This window comes from Miscanthus floridulus, chromosome 19 (genome assembly GCF_019320115.1).
Source record: "Miscanthus floridulus cultivar M001 chromosome 19, ASM1932011v1, whole genome shotgun sequence".
Lineage (NCBI taxonomy): Eukaryota > Viridiplantae > Streptophyta > Magnoliopsida > Poales > Poaceae > Miscanthus > Miscanthus floridulus.
The window spans coordinates 43,591,725-43,614,954 of record NC_089598.1 but is presented as its reverse complement, the minus strand read 5'-3'; the positions used below and the strand labels follow the sequence as shown (position 1 = coordinate 43,614,954).

The following is a 23,230-nucleotide window of genomic DNA, read 5'->3' as shown; positions in this document are numbered from 1 at the left end:
GCGGCGGCGGCGTGTGAACTGGTTGGAGCAGACAGAGGGAATATGTGTTTGTGTGTTTGTGGGTCTCACGTGTAACTGGTTGGAGCAGACAGAGGGAATATCCCAGCATGTCATTAGATTTGGCCCTTGTTTAGTTACTCCAGAATCCAAACTTTGTCACTATGCAAAAAGAAGATTCCCTATTACATCAAACTTGCGGTACATGTATGGAGTACTAAATGTTGACGAAATCAAAAACTAATTGCACTGTTTGGTTGTATTTTGCGAGACGAACGTTTTGAGCCTAATTAGTCAACAATTAGACAATTATTACCAAATACAAACGAAATGCTACACTGCACTACAATGCCTTTGGAATTTTAGCGGCGCCAACTTTGAGGGGAACTAAACGCGCCCTAGATTTAGTCTCACGTGCATTGAACAGCCCGACCGCTGTCATCCCTGTGTAACTTTTTGCAAGCTAGGCCTGGTTTAGATTGCAAATTTTTGCAATCTGGACACTGTAGCACGTTTCGTTTGTATTTGACAAACTTTGTTCGATCATGGACTAACTAGGCTCAAAAGATTCGTCTCGTGATTTACAACCAAACTATGCAATTAGTTATTTTTTTTACCTACATTTAATGTTTCATACATATGTCCAAAAATTGATGTGATGGAGAGAGAGTGAAAAAACTTGAAATTTTGAGGCAATCTAAACGAGGCCCTACTACAAGGCTTTCCGAATAAAAGGTAGCATCATGTTCCCGTTTTGAATGAGTTATATATATGTTTCTATGCAGTGGCGGATCCAGGATGAGCATCTCAGGGGGGCTAATCAATAGAGATTTAGAACAAATGTCGAAGATTAATGATGAAATCACATTTTTCTACAGTAATTCTACAGTAATATCAATGCAAAATCACTCTCCCGGGGGGGCTGCAGCCCCCCCCCAGCCCCCCCCTGGATCCGCCAATGTTTCTATGTTTGTGCGGCTTGACATGCTGGGATTTCAGCCGCACCCGCACCAGAACAACTTCTATGCAATTTGCTCTCGTCCTGACAACATGAGGGGCACGGCGATTTGGCGATTTCTCATTTAAAAAAAACCCACTTAGATTATCTTTTGAGCATCTTAACTATCTTAAATACAAATTTTGAAATTTTAAAATTTGTAGATCTTCTCAATAACTATAACTTTAATATAAAAACTATTTTTATTTGACACCGTACAAGAAAAGAGATAATTTTAGTGCGCCATTAATATGCTGATAAAACTTTATATTACTTTTTAGTATCTTAACAACCTCAAATATAAAAACTCTTGCATATCCCATTGAGAGATATTACTTTATTTTTTTAAAAAAAATATCTTCATTTTATATCATACAAGAAATATATTATTTCTAAGACGACAAGCCCTCATGTGATTATTATGCTGCTGAAACTTTATATTATTTTCTCGAGCATCTTAACGACCTTAAGTGAAAAAACTCAAAACTAGAAAGTTGTAGATCTAATCAAACTCTACAATTTTCATATAAAAATCGTATTCATATCCAATGTGGTATGGAAAAAAAATATAATTTTTGTAAGGCTAAGCCTTATCACGCCACTTTATTGTTGCGACAAAACACTACTGTCGCGTCAACAGGAGTGTTGTGACAAGGGTTACTACGTAGAAGTCGCCATCGAAATATCTTGCCGTGCCCATGCATATAACACGACAGCGTGATTTTGTCACGCCAGGTGTGTTGGCGCGACAAAAAGGTCAAAAATAAAAATTAAAAACAAGCACGGCTGTTTTCAAAATAAAAATTTAAAAAGGGTAAAAATTTTAAAAATATGCTAGAATGCAGTACCTCTTTCTTGCTTAGCACTATCTGTGGCCCTCCCGACGATGGCCAAGAAGCGGATTTTATAGGAGAATTTAAGTAGCTGTGACCTCTACATGGAGTAAAATGGCTCATCCTAGGAGATTTTAGCCTCGTCTATTGCTCCAAAATAAGAACAACAACAAGGTCAATCACCGGTGTTCAATTACAACCGACTAAAAGAATTACATCTCCAAATTATAAGTTTCACCTGGAGCAATAAAAAAGAAAAACCGACACTGCCCACCTCAACAGACAGAGAGGGATATAGCTTTCCCCTCGCATACATGTCGTACAAGTGTTTTCCGAGGTATTATCTGACCATTGCTCATCTGTGCTCTTCAACAAGAGGGACCCGCCAAGGCTCATCTCTACTTCAAATTTGAAAACTTTTGGGGTCAATATGGCTTTTTTATGATCTTTTCCAAAATGTTTGGACAGCCATTCACTCCCCCCCCCCCCCACACACACACACACATAGCCAGATCCTCTGCTAACTTCCACATTAACCACAACTAGACTAGGTATGGCAACGGGGCGAATTCGGGTTGGGTGGAACCTCTGCGGACCCAAACCCGAAACTTAAACTCAAAACCTGAAATAGCCTTGGACACCGATTCAAGTGATAGTCTACCCTGCCACCAAACCCGGCGGATTCCTAAAACTCGATTTGTTCCTCCTCGCCATTTCTACTATTAATATATCTTTTGCGGTGTTGATTATTTATTTGTATCCTCCATGTTTCATCTTGTTATGAATTTATCCCTTGTTTGGATTAGCTAGTAATGTTTAGATACTTGAAATTTAATGTCCTAATCTCAATTGATTCCATGTGAAAATCCCAAAACCATTGGATACTTCAAAGTGAAATAGTACAACAATGTAATGTGTGGCATGCCACCCTCTAGAGGAACAAGTTGCATACATGTGTGCATAGTTTAGGATCAGTTTGTACATGAGAGTCTTACGTTTCCTTACTGATAGATATCTGCCTATGAAATTTTCCATCTTCTACTTCTCTAATTTGTGTAATGAATAAGTGATCAATATGTATAGGAGTAAAAGTCCCCAACCAACCATTAAATAATGAAATAATATAAAATTGGGTAAGTAATAAAATTCAGGGCATAAATGAGAATAAATAAATAAGCTCAATGCAATGTTGATTCTAACACAGCCGATACACCAAACTAAGTAAAATGCAATAATGAAACAAGACACATACATTTGAAAGTACCACACAATATTTCATGACAACAAAGTTGCTCACACTCTAGCATAAGAGAATACTATGATGCTGAACCCACATATATAGGATGAACTAATAGGCCACCATGCAACTTGGCATACTAGATGGTGTATAAAACCTAATTTATGCCCACATTCATCATCCACGAGTATCAAGAAGATCTCCCATCTTATCACTAGTCCAGTCCAAGTGGCCCCCATCCGCCTCCATTGTCGGAGCCACTAAAGAATTACTAGCTCCCATCTGCTCTTGTTGCTGGCCAATAACCAAGGTGGCCATCTGGCTATTGCTGCTACTTCCATGGTCAGTGTGGTATAGGAATGGTGACCAAGCCTGGGCATTGTTCATGGAAGTAGGATGTCCACCAAAGCTATAGTGATTTGTTTTGTAGACACCTCCACCAAAGGTGGGCCCCTCCCAGGTAGAAGCATTTGTCTGCGACAAGGGCTCAAAATCATAAAGTCCAACGTCATTGATGCTATGACGTTGCTTCTTGGTGCCATTTTCTTTCCTAAGGAAGTACTTTTGAGCATGGCTGGAAACTTGCACTGGGGTCTTGGTGGTAACAAAGTGCCTGGAGATGTTCTTCCAATTTCCACGACCGTACACATGTAGACCACGGAGGAATTGCCTACAATGAGGTAGAGTTTGAAGTAAACTAATTAGATAGAAATTTAGATTCCATGTCCATACATATTCAAGATTAGTAAAAGAAAAATAATATATAAACACCTCATCATAGTAATACCTCACAACCTATGCTTAATAAGGGCACTAAAACTTCATGTGAATAGCATTAAAAATCTATATGAGATGGTTTAAGGATATCTAGCAAATAACTAACCTATGCTCGTCTGTGGTCCAAAACCTCCTAGTGTGTTGGCTCTCCTTCCGAGGAGTGGGCTTCCTCCATGGAGTATCCTTCACATTCTTCACGCCGAACATCTCCACTTGTTGATAACAATTAAATGCTTCCTTGTTGCCCATGGATGGATCCCCCACAAACACCCCAAAGGGTTGATTAATGAGGTTGCTACTTGCTTCCACATGTTGGTTGCCACTCTGTAATGTTTGCATCATCTCTACCATGACATCAACGTACAAGTTGATTCGCAAAAAAAAGACATCAATGTACAAGTTGGTTACCTGATGCTTCTCCTTGCTATGGAACATCACCTAGAGCTCATCCACAATTTGATTGTGCTTCTTGTTCATATCACTAGCACCATTGTTGTTGGCGTTGTCCCTTGCAATGAGAGATTTCACCATCTTGATCTCAGAGGCACTCCACTCTCCCTTGAACTTGGGATCCATGTGGTTGAGTACTACGCAACAATTGGTAGTTTGGCTAAGAACGAGGGTTGCTGGGTTGTCGAGATTGGCAAACACCAAGGCTGGTATTTATAGGCCTCATGTGAATCTTTTTGTCCTAATTTTGATTAATTGGACAATTGACTTCGATATGAAGGAAAAATTGAGATTTCGATAACAAAGTCAAAATAGTATATCTCTACTTGTGCGACTATTTTTCTTAAATGCATTAATATTTAGTGATAGAAGTTTGCTATAAGCTCCATATACACATTGTCAACTTGCCAACGCCAACAGTTTTCCTATGCAGAGCACAAACTTGAGAGTAGAAAAGGTAGAGAAACACTAGTGCAGTCTAGTTTGGTTGTGGAGGTGAGGTTTCAAGGCAGACCCATGTGCGCCCATGTATGTTGCCATTGACAGGTGACATGTGTGGTCATGCATGGCCATACCGCCACAAAAGTCATTCCTAGGCACACAAGATAGAATGATACCAGCATCTGGTTTAGCTACTATTAGTTGACTACATCGTCAATGGGGAAGTTTAATGATTGCAATGCTTCATCTCACACATGTGATAAATATTTATCTATTCAAATATCTTGATGAGCTACTACAACATAAATGATCATGAACATTTTGAATCTTGTAATATTTGCATATCTTTTCTTGTGATATGGTACATAATAGTTTTATTTGGTACAGATCTACCAAATGAATGTTAGTGTAAGTAATTTTGTTAATTGGGAGTATACAACTAGGTCAGTGTGTGGTTAGTTTGGTCTTACCTGTTTTCTTGAGAAGTTATTTCGAATGATCCAAGAAGATATGAATTGCATGTTTTCTTCATACCTTCATGATTTATGTATGCATGCAGGGTGGATTTCACTAACCAATTTGGTAACAAATGTTTTTGATTGCGTCACACATGACTCTTTGTTGATCAGTCGCAAACCACTAGTAGTCTTTCTATCAAAGGCTATAAGTGCTCATAATAATTAGTTGACACAAAAGAGCAAGAATTAGAGTTAACCTCAGTAACTTAGTATCTTAAATATTCAAAAACCATTTTATCCTCATATATTTGCAATTTCATTTCACCTTGGGTTCAACGAGCTCACAAACCAATAGTAGAAATACAATAAGTGGAATAGTTATGTTCATCTTTGAAAGGAATATGTCCATGCAATGATATTCTTAAATATAGCATATATAGATTGAAATGTGAATGTTCTTAATTAGTGTCTATATGACACATAAAACTACTTATTCATAAAAGTTTCCTCAGCTTAACAAAAAAACCAAACTACTTTAGACTCAAGGTATACTAGCCTTGGTTCATCAGAAGGAAGCACACTTATCACAGTAGAAATGCGCATATCTATGACGAATTTAGTGACAAATCAAAATCATGCCATAGGCTAGTGCATAATTATGATACATTTTTGTTTCACCATGGATCATTGGTGATTATGGGGTTCCAATGCGTCAATTTAACTAAACCAGGTGTCATCTCCTTCACCGACCCGCTTTAGCCTAAAACGACACCAAGGATCCCAAGAGAGTGCCATCCACACCTCCTCTTCAAGATCTTTTATGGTTGAGTTACACAACACGAACCAATCATCAAGCCACTCACATATCACAATCATCATACATTGAATAATTTATCAAATTACATCATTAATCATAAAAGAAAATACAAGTGAGGTGCAATCTTAAATATGACATCTAGATGGTTCATTAATTAACCCATGTTCTAACTAAGTTTTACTCTCAATCTCTTCTCTACTACTGTCAGAATAACTACAACTCATTTGGGGGGACGCTGTCTCGAAGTCTGCTACACTTTGACTTCATTGAGCTTGGTCATCAAGTCGAAAGTACTTGCAAAACAACTTATCAGCAGCACCATGAGTACATTGCGTGTACTCAGAAGGCTTATTCCAACATACGTATTTGGTGGATGTAGGGATTAATAGGCATGTGTAACTTTTGCATAAAAAGCATGGCGTTTATTAGAGAATGATATGCTCATGATTCATAATTCAATTTGTAACTAGTATAGTTGTATTAACAAGTAGTAATGGTGAAACATAGTTAAGTGATCAATATTATAATCATCTCATCATCAAGTTCCATCATTAGCACTACTGAGTCTAGAAGAGAGAACAACCAATAAGTCCGTCCGAAGACTTCAGGCTTACGAAAAGATCTCTATAGAGGTGTACAACTGTACCCACATGGACACCAAGGATGAACCACCATACCATGCATGGATAAGGGTTGCCTCATGGGTCCGACCTTTCCTCAATGTGGCTCTCAGATTGACAAACAGTTTGATGGGGTACCGATGTAACGACATCTCGTCTAAACCACACGTCACCCCTCACGCTGAATCCACGTGATAAGCGACTCACCACCAATTACTTGGCTTACCGCCCCCATAAGCGATATGTGGTCAGTACAGGTGGTTACTCAAACTCGCTATCCCATGAACGGTGCTTATTAGCTACTCCATGAGACATCACTTGAGGTCCAACACTCATAGTGACCTTACCCCTCACTTGAGTAGAGATTACGAAATTGATCATCACTTACTAATTCAAGTTAAAGGTGAGTCCTTAGTCACATTAAGCGAATTGAGTCAAGTTGACACCCTTGCAAGTTTTATGTAGTTACTTATCCCGGTGTAGCTCCTACACACGTGAGAGTGAGTGCCCGCTCATGCTTGACTTCTAATGGAGCTAGCCAACTAAGCAATTAAGCAATCCTAGCCTGTTGTTTATGTCAAGGCTATGATTAACTCAAGTGAGTGGTCTAACTTAGTGAAACATGGTTAAATAGTTCATCATTTAAATGAAATGCAAACTCATAATGAATGAATATGTAAGCATCCAAAATAGGGGTAGTAGTAATGGTGCCTATCTGTCATGAAGTCCCGATGACCAAGGGTGACCATGACTACTCACACAGGTTCCTCACATATTATATAGACCTGCAGAATTAGCGCATTGCAAGAGTTGGAGATCGAAAAATGGGAAAAGTGGGAGATAAAGTGGTACACTTGTGGTGTATGAGAGACGATCAACCATTGATAGATTAGAGGTTCATTGATGTTTATTTGATTATAGAATAGGGTGGTTGAGTCCTAGGGTTAAGGGTTAATCATGAGATATTTTATTTAATTCTAAGGACGGCTCGTGGATTTAACGGATGATCTGTGAGTGAACTCCTTAGGTTGGAAAGTTAGGTTTGGGCTCTGAGTGAGTTGATGGAATGTACCGGTGAATTGTCGAACGATCCATGGTGATGACAGAACGTTACCCAGAACGATCCATGGGTGCAAGGACTTAGCCATTTTGGTGATTGTGTTCATGGATGATCCGTGAAATTGTTGGATGCTCCATGGTGAAAGGGGTGCTCCCGGATTCTCTAGAAATTTAATATTTGTCCTTAATGGACGATCCGTGGATCTCTCACAGATGATCCGTGAAAAACATTAACAGTGAAGACTAAGTGTTGGCTATGATTTTGGTTAAGTGTTTGTGCTGATGGATGATACGTGGATGTGATGGATGCTCCGTCAATGAGTCGACATAACCTATGTTCTTCGGTGTTCATAGTGCTCATTTCTGATGCAAGCCTAGATTGTGGATGATGTTTACCATGCATGTGCAAGGGCTCTCTAGGATGGTTTAGGTGACATGTTGGGCTAGTGATTGCTAGGTTTTGAGCTCTAGTTAGTAAGTGCATCTAGTGATTTGGAAATCAATTCATTCATGAGAAAATGAGAGACTACATCATAAATTTGGGCATTGCAACTTATCTTTGAGATTGGGTGACCCCTAGGCCACCAAGATCAGAGATGGAGTCTTCCTCAACCTTGTTTCCAAGCAAAAGAGATGGATTTGGCCATTCATGAGTTTTCTTGCAAAAATCGATCAAAATGCATTAGAGAGAAATCCAAGAGATCCATGAGATGATTGAAGGGATGATCTTGAGCTTACTCTTGAGATGATGGAGCAACTACCAAGCTTCACATTGCATCCATGCATAGTGAAATCAAGAGTTAGGGTTTGAGAGAGATGATTTCAAGAAATGGAATGAGAGAGCTCTTGAGCTAACCATGGATAGAGATGAAAATGGAGATGCTCTTGGTGCATGAAATGGGTGTTGATCTTTCCTTTATTTTCTTTTCTTTCTCTTCCTTCTCTTCTTCTCCTTCACTTTCTCTAATTCTTCCTTTGTTCATCCTTTGTAGAGAGAGAGGGAGGGGAATGGAAATGAGTGAGAGAGAGAGAGAGAGTGAAGGTTGATCTTCATTCCTAACTTGTGCTGACATGTGGGTCCCATGAGAGAGAGATGGACAACTCATCCAAATTCTGATTCTGCTGAATAAATGAATTGACGGATGGTATGCCGATGCCGCAGAACGTTCCACCAACACACTGATTTTGAAAAATTGATTTAGGGAGAGGGGTTTGGCATCGGGGCCAATAATCATGTCCTAACGGTTGGTAATCACTTGTAGAGAGGTTAGAGATGTTGATTAGTATCCTTCTCAAGGTATCTTTTCAAAGTTGACCATAGTTTGACCATAGTTGACTCTAGGTTGTCTTCGGTTGGCTTGAGAGAATTGATAAAGTTGATTGACGAATTTGGAGTCCTTGTCCTAGTAGATAGCACTAGGAATCCTTCAAAGAGAATGATAAGGTAATTCTAGGGTGCTTGAGGGACTATGCAATGTAATCAAAAGAGGATCACGAGAAAGGTTTTAGTTAGAACGACTTTGGGTCATGGCAGTGATGGACCTTGGACGCTGGCTATTTATGACAAACTATGATATCATCACAAATATTGTCATTGAACACTACATGATATGATGCTCTAGAACCGTAATGAACACGACTTCGTCATTAAATCAATCACTCAAGTGACGCTCTATTTTCGAACTATAAGGAACACCTCTTTGTCATTAAACCATTTAGAAAGACAAAAGTGTTAAAATGTCTGCCTTTCGTAATAATGGTTTCCAGAAAACTCAAAAAACACATAAATTAGGATGTTACATTCTTCCACCCTTAAAAGAATTCGTCCTCGAATTCAGCCGCTTTAAAAACATTAACGAAAAGATAAATGTAGAGGCATAAATCTAGGTATTTATTAGCCTAGGAGAGCAGCACAGAATACAACACGAAGAAATGTTAACCAAAGAATGCAACATGCTTTCTGCTAACTCAGATATGCCAAGACTGCACAATTACACTATTTTACCATAAGACAAACATGAAGAACGTCTATCTATGCTCAATGGCTCAAGATGCAAATCCAGCTATTCCGTGAACAATCGAACCTTGAACAGAAATTCAAGGTATCAATAAGGAAATCCCCATTGCAAGGAGGCAAGAAAAAAAACTGTAAACATGCCAATTATAAAGAAGAGCAACCCAATCTATAGAAACAACCTACATTACACTCCCTAGTTTAATTAACCTTTGTCACAACCATGGACTTGGAGCAGCTCAGCAAATGAGCACCAGGCTACGTCTTGAACCAATCTCCAAACAAACATGTTTAGGATATGATAGCTCAGCAAATGAGCACAAAAAACCGCCACCAACCATCCTAACTTAGCCCAACACGCTTCATTCTTATGCACCCACAAGATGACAAGATGCATTGCCGTTATGAAATGTGTCACTCTAAGAGCATTGTGCTAGAATACCTTAACACAACTACTACCTCTAAAACCCATTAAGCACTATATTTATCAAACTCCAAAGCCACTTAATATACAAGAAGAAAGCCTTTAAGGCTATGAAAACAAATACACACCAAAGAAAACTATAAAGCATCTATGGCTTTGAGCAAATCACTTTAAGCATCTTCCAAAAAAACAAGCATACTCCATGAGGCTTAGCACTAGGCACACTTCAGAGCATTGCCACCTGTTTAGCAATATGATCTCAGTTCAAACATCCACACAAGCATATATGAACAAGAAGTAAAGCACCGCTACACTCCAACCCATTGTGCAAAGCAAAACATCAACCACTATTTTTAGCTAACAGCGGTAGGGTTTCTTAATTTTTTTTTGTTTCTTTAAATATACAAAAGCAATGATAGTGAATAAATACATATTCAGGAACTCCAAGACAAGGCCTAAAACTTTCATGAGGCATACTATTTAATTGGTCATCCTGGTACACCCTGCATAAGATGTACTATGTCTGACCATGATTGGTAGAGAGACCAAGTCTCGTAGATGTGTGGACGTGGCACATCCATACATTTGTTTATTTCCAAAACCATGTTGATGAAAGACTTCCGCTAGTAATTCTGATGCTGTAGTTGCTTGACTGAACTTCATGTGTTATGAACTAAGTGGAAAAATGGTTTGTAAACTTAAGTACTTGGTAATGTAATGTGACCTAACTGTGATGTTTGATGTATTCCCCTGCGTGATCCTAGACGACGGTCGGACATAGTACATCTTATGGGGGTGCACCGTGATGACCAGTGAATTATCTAACTTAGTAGTCAATGGAAGACTATTGGGTTAGATACTCATTTAAAAGGGAGATGATCCTGATGGCAACCATATATACAGATCATCAAATCTTAGAAAGTTCAGCGAATGCTATTATTTTGCATAGGACAAAATTTGGCTAGGGAACATTTTATTTATTTTATCCCTATCTCCAAGAAATAAAGATTTTCACCATCAAGTGGTTGATGTAGTTTTGATTGGACACAAAACCTATATTCTTATTGAAATCTAGAATAGTTGATGATCAAACTAATCAAACCGTGAATGGGGAGATCTTGAACAATTTGTTTAATTTAGTTTAAATAAATGTATTTTTACAATGTTCGATAAGAGCTGCCATGTCAAAAATCGAGAGAGATCTCCCGTTATAATCGTGGGCAAACAGACTAATCCTTGACATTCCGCATTTAACTTCTTGCCAATTTTATTCAGATATGAGAATTTACATATTTTTATGGGTTCTGAAAGAAAGTCATAGAGCTTGATATTTAAGTGTAGCACCACATGCATACTATGAAAATTAAAGTTATGATATGTTAATGTCTAAATATTTTTATGCTTTGCAGCGTGAGAAAAAAATCTATCAAGATTTTATTTTGACTAGTATATTGCCCGTAGCGTGGCATCTATCAATGCAACAACCAACCAACGAATATCTTTTAGTAATCAAGCATAGATTGAGAAAGAGAAAATATTTATAATTCATGCAAAAAGCAATTTAAAACTTTCCAGCAAACAACACATAAGCAAGCCTTGCTTTCACCCAGTCACAGAGGCAGCTCTGCAATCTTGCAGTGTAGTTATAAACAGAAGGCCCAATGAAGATATTGCAAGTCCGGGCGACAATTTTACTTACCAAACCCAATTAACTACTTTAGTACACCTGCCTGCAACAACAAGCCGGCAGCCAAAACAAAACCACTCCAGTATTGCGCCCAACAATAGAAAGCTGACAGCCAAAACAAAACTACTTCAGTAGTGCACCTTCAACAGCAAACCAACAGCCAGAAAGATATGCACAGAGAAATACATCTCCTGCTGGAGCACAGAGAAATACATCTCCTGCTGGAGCACAGAGAAATACATCTCCTGCTGGAGCACATGCCTAGGCAGCAAGATGGCTTCAGATCTTCAAGCTCCACTATCTTCAGAAGGTGCCCTTAGAGCTTCCAATTAGCTGGTGCTTTATTTGGATATCTAGTGGACTCAATATGCACCAGTTAGCGAGATCCTCTCTACCCTTGGTATTAGAGCTTCAAACGTCAAGCACCATCTTCTCTACCGCTGCAGATATCTGATATGGCATAGTTGCTCCCAATTCTAGATTTTGGACAGCATGGGCCGGTGAAGCTGAAGAAAACCTTGCCACATGCCAATGGTTTTAAAGTTACCGCAAACTCCATAGAGCAGTAAAACTTAAAGCATTGAAAACAATATGTTTTTTCTCATAAATATGAAACTTTGCTATGGCCTAAAAAATATCTATGTAATGCCACCCGAACAACACAGGTAACTCAACATTTGTTTAGCTACAACACAAGCAAAGAAATGGTGAATAGTTTCTTCTTCCATGCAGTGCTTGAAAACAATAAGAGATCCATTAAAAAACACAACATGATTTAATTGCTTGCATTATCATTGACATAGGGAACACATACCAGAAGCGGCAATTGCTTGGCAATAGCCCACAGGCTTGCATGATGTCCCAGCCAGATGAAATATGTATCTGAGAAGACAAAGCAAATGACTGTAAGTAATGCTGCAGATTCATAAGTCTTGCCAAGACAAAAAAAAAGGTAAGATCAACATATCCCCTTGATTAGGGACTTTTGCTATAAATCTAGCCTGAGATGTAGATTCATAAACATGCAACGGAAAGAGAGCTAACATCAAGCTTATAATTCTGCTCAACGCTAATTAGCCCATCCCATCAAGTATCCCATTTCACCTAGATTACTTTTTTTCTTAAATAAAAAAGGACACATAAGAAAGCATGCCGGCAAATCCTGAAAAAAATGAAATATAACCTATGACGGCTACTATTTAAGAAAGAATGTAGCTTTCTAATGTGTTGGCAGTGATTAAATTTGGAAAAGGCAATTGAGATCATGCCACTTTCAGGGCTCAATGTCTGAACTCTGGAACTACTTGGGCTCCAGAAAAAAAAGTAGCTTCCGGACCTCATCTCCTGGATACATATTGGCTCACTAACAATAGTAGGAGTAACACTAATGTATATTGGAAAATTCTTTGCAAGAACAGACTATTGAAAAAAGAAGCCTATAGTATTATGCATAAAAGAATTCTCATAACTGCTGACTATACACCTCACATGCCTTGATTTGAATGCGTCTGAACAAAAGAAGCAGAAAAAGCAAATTAAAAGAGGCTATCTACCTTGGTAAGCAAATTAGCACATGAGAAAGGGGAAACCAGTGTCAACAGTCTTGGAACTGATACAGAAAGCAACATATGTGAATCAAGTAATATTTCAAAAAACCCACCCCCAAAAATGCTGCTTCTTTCAGAATGAGCTAGACATGTTCAAATTCCTCAGATACAGATAGATGACAAGTATGTTAACTCACAGTGAGCATCATGGTGATTGAAATAATGAGTTGCTGAAACCAGTTGTACTTACACATTAGCTTTTTTCAGATTTTGAATTCTCCGCTTCTTTAGCTTTGATTTGAAGATCTTCCTTTGTTCTGTCCTTTATCAGCTCGGTGCATTCATTTTTCTGCAAACAAGATTACAAGGAATCAACACTTGCTGATCATACGAGTTAGCTAAAAACAATTCCCATTAGTCGACAAAAAAGAGTTTGTCAACAACACCAGTTTAGCAGATCAGACCTCATCTCAATATAAATTCAAATATATATAAAAAATGCACAGCTCAACACAGAAATACAGAATACTGCTACAGATGGTGACACAAGGTACGCACCAATTCATTCATTTGCTTGGAGACACGGTTCATCTCCCTCTTCGGTGGTTTAGATCAAAGGCATTAGGAACAAAACACAAATGCATCTTGTCCGCGAACGCCTCGTCGGGCACGTCCCTTCTCGTCCTCGTCAGCCGCCTCAAGCCGCCGACCCCACCCTGCTCCGATGCACCGCCGCGCGACCCGCTCCGACCCGATGCGCAGGCGTCGGGGCCTCGCGACCTGGCCCCACTGCTGGCGCCAGTGTCGCAGCCTCGCGACCCCGCCCGTTGCCGCCGCCGTTAGATGCGGCCATGGTGTCGGCAGGCAACGCCCCCGGCGGCCAATCGGAGCGGCCGGGGAAGCCACAGCGCGGGCGACACGGCGTGGCCAGTTTTTTTTTTCGTTTTTTTTGTCGTATAGGGATCAGGGATCGAACCATGTCCGTCGCGTCTGGGGACGTGGATGCCGCGCGCGTGGGGTTGCGGGGAGCGAAAAATTCATAGGCTGTCCAACAAGTTGGCAATATAGATCCCTATCTCTAAGGGTCGTCGTTCGGTTCTCGGTTCGGTTTTGGTTCGGTTCTCTCGGTTATTGATGAAATTTGGTTTTTGAAAAATGGAAACCATTGGGTTTCAAAATTTTTTAGGAACCGAGCATTTCGATTCTTGATTATTTTGGTTCGGTTCTGGTTCTAACCGAACTAACCGAATTTTTTCAGAAGATCTCAGAACAACAATAAATATACCTGTTGTAAGGCAAATTTATGCAACACTATGTTCATTTTTCATAATAATAATGCATAAAAAACAATAGCAATACAGTAACACAAATATATAGCAGTTCAAATATAAAACAATACACATAAACCAAACATAATCTTACAAATATAAGTAAGTGAAGTATAATTCATGTAATTCGGTTAATCGAGAGTAGGAACCGAATTTTTCGGTTTCGGTTCCAGTTCTTTCGGTTCGGTTTTCGGTTTTCGGTTAAATTTGCCCAGGGCGACCTCTGCCATCGAAATGATCCACGAACTTTACTTCGAGTGTCATCTAGTCTGAATGGGTTCTAACCCGCTCCGTAGGTTGACGTGGCTGTTGACTCTACATCTGACGTGTGGGGGTGTGGTCCACCTCTTCTCCTTGGTGCCACTGCCTGGCTCGCCGGCGGCGAACGCCACAGCTACCTCTGCGGCCAGTTCGCGGACACGGTGGACGCCATGTTCCCGCACTTCTCGGCCTAACTCGTCTTCACCATGCTCTGCGCCGGCTCCGTCCGTGCCAAGAACACTATGTACATCATGCTTACCAACGTGCTCGCCGCCACCGCCGGAGCGCTCTTCTACTACATCTTCGGCTTCGGCTTCGCCTTCGCCTTTGGCATGCCCTCCAATGGCTTCATCAGCAAGTAGTTCTTTGGGTAGTGGTGGAGCTAGAGTAAATATGAGGGGGGTGCGCTTGTCCAGTGGGTGCATAGAATTTTACCGTATGGATGCGAATATGATAAAAAATTGATCATATTCACTGTTTTTTTTATATTCTTGTAGGTGCGTCGGCACCCTGTAGAGTGTATATAGATCCGCCCATGTCTTCGGGTGCCAGCACCTCCCCAAGACCGGCTTCGCTTATGACTTCTTCCTGTACCAGTGGGCCCATCGCCGCCGCGGGCATCACGTCGGGCTCCATCGCCGAGAGGACCCAGTTCGCCGCCTACCTCATCTACTCCGCGTTCCTCACAGGGTTCGTCTACCTAGTGGCGTCCCACTGGTTCTGGTCCGCCAACGGCTGGGCCGCCGCCAGCCGCAAGTCTGGCCCGCTGCTCTTTGGGTCCGGCGTCATCGACTTCACGGGCTCCCGCGTCGTCCACATGGTCGGCGGCATCGTGGGCTCTTGGGCACGCTCATCGAGGGCCCCCGCATCGGGTGCTTCGACCACGCCGGCCGCTCCGTGGCGCTCAATGGCCACAGAGCGTCGCTCGTGGTGCTCGGCACCTTCCTGCTGTGGTTCGGCTCGTACGGGTTCAACGCCGTCACAACCACCGTCGTCGGCGGTGTCGCCGCGCTCACCAAGCTGTTAGGGAAGTGGCTCTAGATGGGCCACTGGAACGTGGTGGAAGGTCTGCAACGACCTCCTCGGCAGGTTCGCGGCCATCACGGCCGGGTGCAGCATGGTCGAGCCGTAGGCGGCCGTCATCTGTGGGTTCGTGTCCGCGTGGGTGTTCACCGGCGCAAATAAGCTCGCCGCGCGCCTCAAGTTCGACGACCCGCTGGAGGCGACAAACTCTTGCACGGTGGGTGCGCGCCTGGGGCGTCCTCTTCATGGGGCTCTTCGCGAGGCAAAAGTACGTGGAGGAGATTTACAGCATTGGGAAGCCCTATGGGCAGTTCATGGGTGGCGGCGCCAGGAAGAAGATGAGGTGGACCACAGCCCCCACATGTTAGATGCAGAGTCAGCAGCCACGTTAGTATGCAGAGCGGGTTAAGACCGTTTGGACCTAAATGACACCAGAAGCAAGTTCATGACCCACGGATAGCATTAAATAGTAGGGGGCCTAAATGACACATGTTGCCAACTTGAAGGACCGCCCATGAATTTTCGTCTTGCGGAGAGGAGGGCAAGGGGCTGAGGAGTACCATACACGCAATCTTGACCATCAGATTTGAGTAAGTAATGAGAGAACTGAATGGTTCATTTGTTCGATGTTGTTTTTCTAGGTACACTTTATGGGATGTGTGGCAAAGGGCCATCTCAGTGGAGGTGTTTTTTTGGGTAGACTTAGCATAGAAAAAGATAATGTTTTAGTAGGATAGATATATGGATGTCATGATCACCATAAAATAAATTAGATTTAAATTTTATAGAAAGTATAAAATGTAAATAGACATACTACATTCTCATAGTCGTTTGGCATGGTAGTTGTCTCTCGTTGCAACCCACAACATGTTTTGCTAGTAAAAGAATAAACGACCCTAATCACAAATACATTTACTATTTGTATAAATATTTTTAAATATAAATACTTATTAGTTAAGGAATTGCCGATGGATTTTATTTATTGGCAAATGGAGTATTAAACAATATGTCAAAAAAGGTTTTTAGGAGCGGTTGTAGACCATTTGTAGGGGCGGTTTGCCCAGCCACCGCTACGCAAGGGTATCTACAAATCATACATTTGTAGGGGCGGTTCCCAAGCTGTCCCTACAAATCGATTTGTAGGGACGGCTGGTGTTTCCAGCTGCCCCTACAAATCGATTTGTAGGGGTGGCTCGTATTACCAGCCGCCCCTACAAACAGATATTTGTAGGGGCGGTTCAATCTAGAACCGCACCTACAGTATGTTTTCCCGCAAAAAAAAATTCAAATTTATAATTCAAAATCGTGTTGCCGAACGTCCCACGACCAATATTCGGAACCGCGTTCGCGTTGCCGAACGCCCCGCGACCAACATTCCGAACCGTGTTCGCGTTGCCGAACGCCCCGCGACCAGTGTTCGCATTGCCGAACGCCCCGCGACCGCGACTACAAGCACAAGAGTATTCTATAAACTACAATTACAAGTCCAATTCACAAGAATATATACAATCCATCATTAAATATATAAATTCCATGCACATTGTTATCAACGTCCTAGAGCTAGTCTTTCAGTCTCACGAAGGTGTTGGTACTGAGGATTTGTACCTAACTCAGACTCTCGGTCATGGTAGGCGCCTCTGACGTGTACAATCTGGTCCAATATGAAGTTGCAAAGGTCGCCAACGAGCTCTAAGAGTTGATCATCCTTGTATGGGTCTCTTTTCATTCTTTTCTCTTCTCTCCACTATAAGAGAACAAGTTTCGGTTTAGTATTTCATACCATTTACGAAGTTTTTATACTACGGGTGAAGAGGTTCAAACTTACCCTTAAGGAGTGTCTCCTGTAGGCACCGGTGTTATTCATTATAGAACATATATAGTATCCACAATGTACACTCCCAGGCTTCTGCTTAGGGTACTGTGTGTTTTGCATATGAAAATGTTAAGCAATGCTTTTGACAGCCATGTAATGGAGTACTGAAGAAGTAAGTTACACTTACCGCACATAGTATTTTTATAGCCAACTTTTCCTTCCTTGCTGGATCATGCCTTCCATGATGATTAGTGACATAGAACCTAAATGCCCTGTTCGAATTATTTTAGCAAATACAACTTGTTAGTATCCAAAAGTAAACGTTACAAGTATGTATACAAACATATAAGCTAATATGGATTGTCGATATGTATACGTCTTGAGAATCGATATGAAGTCTTTGTATGTCGCCGGGTCCTTATCTAATGAATCAAAGACCCATGCCATGCTCCTCTCGACATCGACGGCTATACAAATCTAGTGGTTGCTGCATGGATTTAATCATAGAACTAGATAAGCTCTTTTGCATCGAATAAAATATATCGAACAAAGCTTTAAGTATAGAGTTGAGCTTACTCGAAGTTGTATGGTAGCCATATAGTAGAGTGTTGTTGGAGATTTTTAAAAGCCAGGGCAATGTATGCTGTAACCTTAAGGGACTCTTCCCTTAGTTTCGTCGTACGGATGTGCTTTTTCTCCCGAAGAGTCTTTGAAGCAGCTAGCTCTTTGGCATCAAGTGTCCACCGTTTAGGGTAATTGAAATTTATTTGGGCTATAGCTTGAGGGTCCACATACCTGACTTTTACACTTGGCATTTGTTTGACAATGTGCACTTGCATTCTACAAATCACGGCGTGGGTTAGTTACAACAAAATTCAAAGATTACATTCATATCATATCAAGATGACAAGGACTTACAGGCACCACGTACGAATTAGATTCATCTCCATTTCTCCCAGGTGAAAGCATGTTTGCATGTCATTGAAGTCAAAGACAATTTTCTCGGCTGGGCTTCCAAATGTGCCAGTGGGAAAGCATGCTTGTATGATATTTATGCTTGTTGGGAGAACATGCAAGTACCAATCATAGAACCTTCTCATTCTAAGTGGTAGACGCTGGATGTCCCGGTTTGGTAGGAAGGTCTTGCCTCTTTAATATTTTTTGGGCAATCCTTTGACCATTTGATGGCATCAACATTTGGATACTACTTTGCAATTTGGTAGAGTTTGCTAGTGACGGCCTCCTCAGAACCCCGTGATGGGACTTTTTTAACTTGGTTCTCAGGCTTGAACTAGTCATGGGAATACCACTTGGACACCGATGAGACGTCTTTGATCGGAACATAAACTGGCCTTATGGTGATTGGATGCTTCTTTCGAAGTTCCTATTCAGGAACGTCCTCATCTTCTTATGCTATAGCTTCTTCAGGAGGCACTCGTTGTTCATATATCGGCTGTGCTGGTTGAGAAGACTGTGGTATCTCATGATGCACTTGCTCGGTACGAGCTGGAGAAGGTTGTGGCATCTCATCAGGCACATGCTCGCTAGGAGGTGGGGAAGAATGTGGCATCTCAGGAATGTGGGGGTCACGAGACGGTGAAAATATCTCCCCGACCTCAACAACTCGCTCCAAATTTGGGAGAGGGAGAGGCGGCGAAGAAGCAGTCAATATAATGTCCTATTTGTGCCTGAGGATGAACTGCCCCATAACGTCTCCGAGTAACACCAGCCCCTCGGGAGTTGCATAGTCTATCCTCCACTGTATGAACTTGGGCTTCACTGTATGCACCTTGACCCTAGTGTAGTCTGGAGATATCTTATTATTGTGGTGTAAGCCACCGGGAGGATGTGCCACACCCGTCGCCACCTCCATCATAGTGTTCTACCGGCCGCTGAGAAACACCAAGGTGCAACTAGTTGGTTCCCGTATGCGATCGACTAGGGTTGTGGCTGTAGTGAAACCTTGGCTGCTAGGAACTTTCGGAGGGCTGCCAACTAATGCCAGTTCTCCTAGCGGCGTCTCTAATATCCGTGGCTCCATAGACAGTCCTTGCTCCTCCAGCGCCTTCACAACTAGAGCATTCACTTGGAGCTCAAGACTAGTCTCCCGGCCTTGGCCATGTTTCTTGTACATGTGCCTGTCCTCTTCGAATCCTTGCTTCTAGGTCATCCTTTTCCCTAGCCCCCTGGTGCGGCCTGTGTGCTCCTTATTTCCCAAGCCAAGGCTAAGCTTGTCCCTCTCCTCGGAAGGATTGAATGAGCCCTTCTCCTAGTTTGCAACATATTTCAGTATCCTTGATACCGCCTCTTAGGTCTCTGGCTTATCAAACTTAAGATTACTGCCGGATGATTCTATACTCCTCGCATATATCCAGTTCCTTGAGTGTACCTTCAAATTCATCACATCGATATTCCCAGCAGCTGCGGCCTCTTCATCCATCTTCTTAAATTGTTCTTCCTTGGCATAGTAGCCACCGGGGCCTAGATGATGGTGGTGTTTGTTCCTCTTCGCCAGCTCGGTGTTACGGGCACTGAGCTCCAATGCCTCTGGTGAAGTCTTCTGAGCCACGAGCTCCTCCCATTGACTAGGAGTTATTTTGTCAAACTCGTTGAAGGGAGTTAACCCCTTTTGGATATACTTCGTGTTGAGCTCCGACCTCCAACGTTGGAATGACTCTCCCATCATCCTAATAGCATTTTTTTACCAATTCGTGCTTACCCTCTGGAAATCTAAAATTGACCTTCAACTGCCTATCCCATAGTGCATTCTTTGTATTCTCTGGTACCTCTTTCTAGTTAGGGATTGCTGGGTTCAATTTATCTCTTACTAGGGCCCCGATCGCATTATGGAATTTTCCTGTTAATTCCTTCGGCTCAAGGATCTCCCCTGCTGGCCCGACCTCCGTTATCACATAGCATGCCTTATCTGGATATAGATTTCCTTTTCTATCCCCTCGTTTCCTCTTAGGCTTGGTAGTTGTGGTTGTGTCTTGAGTTTGTGGAGCAGAGACATCGTGATCCGTCTCTGTGGTTGTTGCCTCTGCTCTCCTTTCCTCTACTCCATCTTGTCTAGTGAGATGTTGCGGACATCGATGTCGTCTTTTCTAAGTTTTAGGAGGGACCTGTATATACGATAGGTCAAAGTGTTAGCAGAGGTAACACAGCCAAAGCTTTAGCAAAATTTACAAGCTAAGGCTTTTTCCCTACCTCCTCGTTCGGGTCAAAATCCTTGTTCAAATCTTTCTCCGTTGGCCTCCTTCTGGCTTCACGTGGGAAAGGATCCTCGGGACTTTCATATCCCTCTTCTGAGTCATCATCATCATCATCCTCTTCTTCTTCGCCTTCAGCAGCCTCTTGTGCTCTTCCTTCTGCTCCCCCTTCCTCCTCGTCACACTGCTCCTGAGTAAGCATCACTTCTAGATCCTTTTCTAACTCATTATCGAACTGCTCCTGAGTTAGCTGGTCCTCTAGTGCTTGCTCCTCATTGGTTGGGTGCTCATCATGCTCGGGGCATCGGGCTGCACTGTCTGGTGTCCGCGACATTATTTCATGCTTTGTTCTAATAGATGCAAGAAAGTGTGCTTTAGGTACGTGAGAAGGTATAAGAAATCAAAAAGGGCTATAAACCAAAGTAGTCCTATAAAACAACAATATATCAAAAAAAGAGTAGTAGCAGTGGTAGAGGCCTCAGAAACATGTCAATCATCATCTGAGCATCAAGGCATCATAACAGAGAAGAGAGGAGAAGGTAATGTAGGGGCAGCTGCTAATGATGCCAAGTTCCTCACAAGTTCTTGATCATCAGCTCATATTCCATATAATGTATGGACTTGGACAATTTCATCATCGGCAAAACAAAGGAGAGGAGAGGAAATGGGAGATTTGGCAAAAAAACCAACAGCTGCTTAGCAAACAAAGTGCAGCAGCTGATGGCAAAAGGTAGGACAACAAGTCCTGGGTGAGTCCTGGGAGATTTGGCAAAAAAAGCAACAGCAGCCAATAGTTAGTAGCTAGAAGTAGCCACTTAGGAGTAGTAAGTAGAAAGTAGTTGAGTAGAGTAAGTGTAGCAGTAGAGTGGTAGTAGTAGAGTAAGAGCAGCAGCCACTTAGGAGTAGTAGTAGGAGCATCACTGAAAGAAGAGCAGCAGTAGGAGTAGCAAGTACAGGGAGGAGTAATAGGAGTAGTAAGAGGAGTAGTAGTAAGAGTAGTAAGAGGAGGAGTAGTAGGAGGAGTAGTAGTAGGAGTGGTAGGAGGAGGAGTAGTAGTAGTAGCAGTAGCAACAACAGCCACTACACACCAGCAGTATATAAGCAAAAAAAATAGAGAAGGAGTAGTAGTAGGAGCAGGAGGAGTACTAGTAGGAGTAGTGGTAGGAGTAGGAGTAGTAGTAGTAGTAGTAGTAGCAACAACCACTACACACCAGCAATATATAAGCAAAATAAAAACAGAGGAGTGGTAGTAGTAGAGTAAGAGCCGCAGCAGCCACTACACACCAGTAGTATATAAGCAAAATAAAAATAGAGGAGTGGTAGTAGTAGAGTAAGAACAGCAGCCAACAACAGCCACTTAGGAGTAGCGAGTAGTAAGAGGAGTAGTAGGAGTAGTAAGAGGAGTAGTAGTAGGAGTAGTAAGAGGAGGAGTAGTAGTAGGAGTAGTAGTAGTAGTAGTGGTAGGAGTAGTAATAGTAGTAGCAGCCACTAGACACCAGTAATATATAAGCAAAATAAAAACAGAGAAGGAGTGGTAGTAGTAGAGTAAGAGCAGCAGCCACTTAGGAGTAGCAAGTAGTAGTAGTAAGTAGAAAGTAGTAGAGTAGAGTAAGTGTAGCAGTAGAGTGGTAGTAGTAGTGTATTTTTATTTTTTACTAAAACTTGAGGATCATCATAATACTGACAAATGACAATGTAAGAAGAATAATATAAATGCAAACAGTGCATAGCTCCTACTTGCATAAAGCTGGACAACAAGCGACAGCGTAACAAAATGTAGGACATGAGAGATAGCTAGAGAGAGAGAGCTACTAGTGGGGATGGCTGGATGGATGTGTCATGGGTCATGAGAGAGAGCAAAAGGTGATGGCTCAAAAAAGGAGATGGCCATAGCAAACCCTAGGTAGCAGCTAACAGTAGGACAGAGAGAGAAGAATGGAGAGCTCAATCAGTGTGCAGCTAGGAGGAGAGGAGGAGGAGACATGGATGACACCACCAAAGAAAGCGGAGGAGGCCGGCCGGGCTCCAACACGCAATGGAAAATGGGGATCGATCGGACGCGAGGAGGCGAGATGAGAAGGCCCCTCTGCTGGTGCAAGTGGATTGAAGACAACAAGCCGTTAAAAATGGCTTAAGCTATCCTGGCCAAGACTGGTGACAACAAAAACTGGGACTTGTGGCATGGGGCAAGTGACAATTTGTTGGGAACTGAAGTTTCTAAAAAGTGAGGAATAAAAC

At 41.9% G+C, this 23,230-nt stretch overlaps 1 long non-coding RNA gene and 2 pseudogenes across 1 annotated transcript; 1 reads left to right on the top strand and 2 right to left on the bottom strand.

Annotated features, from left to right (window-relative positions):
* Positions 1 to 3,221: 3,221 nt before the first annotated feature.
* LOC136527081 (transcription factor DIVARICATA-like) lies at positions 3,222 to 4,417 on the bottom strand (annotated as a pseudogene).
* Positions 4,418 to 11,884: 7,467 nt separating this feature from the next.
* On the bottom strand, positions 11,885 to 14,221 carry LOC136529332 (uncharacterized). The gene is made up of 5 exons (XR_010777260.1): positions 13,917 to 14,221; positions 13,609 to 13,707; positions 13,365 to 13,420; positions 12,626 to 12,693; positions 11,885 to 12,328 (listed from the first exon to the last, which is right to left on the bottom strand). It is a non-coding gene; the product is annotated as an uncharacterized lncRNA (long non-coding RNA).
* A 932-nt stretch (positions 14,222 to 15,153) lies between these two features.
* LOC136525943 (ammonium transporter 1 member 1-like) lies at positions 15,154 to 16,338 on the top strand (annotated as a pseudogene).
* The last annotated feature ends 6,892 nt before the right edge of the window (positions 16,339 to 23,230 follow it).